Here is a 3,630-nt window from a genome sequence, read left to right on the forward strand (position 1 = left end):
CTCACATCTCTGTAGCGCCTCCTTCCGGTTTTTACAAAGGAAAAGGGCTCTGATGTGACGACCCATTTTTTTTTTTATACAAAACATTTCATAAACATTAATCTCTTAAAATACAAATTGATCTTCACAGTGGCACGACAATTTGTCGCAAAGCCAACATGTGATACATATCCCATAATATGTACGTGGTAAATCAGAGTATGACAACTATCTAACTATGCAGCGGAAAACATAAATCTAATAGCGAAAATCACATCTTAAACATCTATCATAAATTAATAACAACAAGAGCCATTTAACATCTATGTGTTTAAGTCTTTCCTCAATATAAATACATAACAGAAATGGCTTTATACAATAACAAGTGACACATGCGTCACAAGCCATAACAAAACCTATAAAACTAAGGATGCCCATGGTCCCGCAATTACGACCATCGCAGCGAGCTCCGGTCATAATATCTCAAATGCACGTCTACGACCCCATCAACTACGACCCGAGTACCTGCAGCCAAGAGACATCATCTATACGGTTGTGGGGGTTTGCCACATCCGTATAGGTGAAATAATGAGTTCACCGCCTTAGTACATAATACCGAGACCTCAGTGATTTTAAACTAACTGAGTTTTCCAAATGAACCAACTTTTCTTTTTAGTCTCGCGTACACTATAACAGCTACCAATTTATAGAATTTTGTTTGAAAACCCCCGTAGCTGATGTAGCAAACACCGACTATCAGAAAACATTTAAAACATACTATGTAGTTGGACCCATACGTAGAAGTTCCATTGGCTTGGAAGCAACCACGTATAAACCCACCTACAATAATACTTTTATGTTCTAGCTCAAATGCACATAGGTCTAACGTTATTAACTGTGATAACACTGTGCCTCAAGGCTTTACAACTTCATGTCAAAGCACATAGTTGTCCATGCGGTTACTAGAGTAAGACTCTGATATCCAAGCACTTCTTACTGATGTGCCACGACAATCCATCTACCTACTCCCAAGCCACACTGATATCGCAACCAATAGCGTCAAAACCAAACACACTAAGCTTAAAACATGCCATCTCGCTCTTTAGTACAAGCTTACTATCATTTTCCGAACATGGTTAACATGGAATCCTAGGGCATTACAACTTCATGTAGAGCACGTAGTTGTCCATGCGGTTACTAGAGTAAAACTCAGGTATCCAAGCACTTCTTACTGACGTACCATGACAATTCATCTACCTACTCCTAGGACACTGTATTACTCATACCAAACCATGACAATATTCTTGTTCATCCAAGCTCAATGTTCTAAAATTATGCAACTAGACGATAGCAGTATACATAAACTCTTTTGCCATTAAAACTCTTAGGCATACTAATACGTCTAGCATAAAAACTACAATATTCTATATCATGAAAACATCACACAATTTAAATCATGCTACTATGCTACTATTAAACTGCTGAGCTAAACTGTTACTGGGCTACTGCTGGGTTACTGCTGGGTTACTGCTGAGTTACTGTATGCTTTATGCTCTATGCTACATGCTCTATGCTCTTTGCTTGACTAGTAAATATTGTCTTTCTGTATCATGCTGGTAAATCATACTTTGCTAAACATTTTACTATTTCATCTCAAAACATGCAACATACTATACTATACTCTAAAACTATCATTGATATATTTGAACATACTCTAAAGTACTCAAACCAAGCAAAACAGATATATTTAACATACAGTTGGTTCATATTTATAAAACATATATATTTTGCAATTCTATAATATATAAAAATAACAGTTTCTCAGTGAGTAAAATATCACCTGGCTGCATTCGACTTCTGACTTGAACATCCCCTCAGATTCTAGTCACTTGGACTCTACATTGGAGAATCAATTGAAGTCTCCAATCCGAACACTATCCTGCAAACATTATATCGTTAGACTATGCTATGGGACTCATTCTATGACCCTAAAACTACCCGCGTGCTCACACGTTGCATCACTCGCTTCTAAGGCTAACTAGGTACATTAAACTATTATTAGGTTAATATTGTTTATATGTTAACATTATATCGCTTATTATCTTTAAGACACATTTACTATTTTATTTTCCTATTTATTATTATTACAACACATTATTATTATTATTATTAATCCGTTATTGGCTTGTTATTTTTATTTACTAAGTTCACATTATATATTGAACTCATGTACATGAATAGGCAGATTAGTTACTTAGTTACTTAATTATCATTATTAACAATTAAGTCTTATAGTCAGTTTATCATTTAAGCAAGTTTGGTGTATTCGATCTATACACATATACCTATATATATGTATAGGATGCTTATTCAAGTATTCCTATCACTTACTAACTTACGCCTATCTCTTAGGGTTATTTAAGTGATCTACATTATAATTGCTATCTACTATGATATTAATCTTAGGCTTTAAGTTTATGACACATTTCGTTCTTATCCATTAAACACAATTACTAATTTATGCAACACTTTACTCTTATTAGCTATAGCCCATCTAGGTAATTTAGATTATAGGGCCCTATCCTTGTTCAATGTACTAATTCATCATCATCAATTGACTCAAAATCCAACCATCACCTATGCACTCAAAATCCACTACAAGCTCACCCTATGCCATACAACAATTTATATCCTAAAGGAAATCAACACCTAACGTTAATTACATCCAAAAGCCTAACTCTCAACATTACCTAGATAAGAAATCTACACCAAGTTTGGGTTTTACTAAGAACATCCCTCAAAATTCATTTCCAATAAAACATCAACTTACGACAAAGCATTAATCATTGGCTAACATAATCATCAATTAACCATTTCAAGACCATATTTACCATCAACATCATATAGTCTAAGCACAATAACTTCCAACTATTCTCAACCCACCAATACTTAACCTCCATTCAACAATCTCTTCCATAGGCAACATAACTAACAATTTCTAACAAGCAAAGATAACCAAAACTACATTCTCTATCACCCATCCATTATTGCAAATCAAATACCCAAAAATTGTTTAGAACCAATTCAGATTTCTCTACTAAAATTACTCCAAAACTTCATCCCATCTTCTCCAAATCAAACACCAAAGACCCCCCTTTCATCCAATACAAAAATCGAGAAGCCACAATACAAAATCAAACTTCAACAATCTAACAACAAATTTGACACAATCAAAGCCCATAAACAACCCTTCAAAATTAAACCTTCCATATCCATGGCAATCCATCAACATACAAGCACAATCCCAACTTAGCTTCTATTCACATTTGGCTATTTACACAACAGAAAATTCAAGGGAATGTAACTAATATTAATCCACCAAAAATCATCTTGAAATGGTACAATACAATTAACAAAAGAAACCCATACAATCCATCAAATTTCTTCCCAAACTTAACCCAATTCTGAAAATCATCAACCATAAACATCCTCAATTTCAGAACCTATTCCCAATTTCAGATTTCACCTCAATACCCCCAAATTTAACAACTAACAATAAATCAAAAATCTAATGAAAATCAATTATGCAATGACCTATTCGGCCATCCACAGCAACAAGCCACAAATCAGCCACCAAAGGAGCCCCAATCG

At 34.5% G+C, this 3,630-nt stretch overlaps 1 long non-coding RNA gene across 1 annotated transcript; it reads right to left on the minus strand.

Moving 5' to 3' along the window:
- Positions 1-250: 250 nt before the first annotated feature.
- On the minus strand, positions 251-1,909 carry LOC133863107 (uncharacterized). Its single transcript, XR_009899368.1, has 2 exons — positions 1,820-1,909; positions 251-524 (listed from the first exon to the last, which is right to left on the minus strand). It is a non-coding gene; the product is annotated as an uncharacterized LOC133863107 (long non-coding RNA).
- Positions 1,910-3,630: the final 1,721 nt, after the last annotated feature.

Source organism: Alnus glutinosa, chromosome 1, assembly GCF_958979055.1.
Source record: "Alnus glutinosa chromosome 1, dhAlnGlut1.1, whole genome shotgun sequence".
Lineage (NCBI taxonomy): Eukaryota > Viridiplantae > Streptophyta > Magnoliopsida > Fagales > Betulaceae > Alnus > Alnus glutinosa.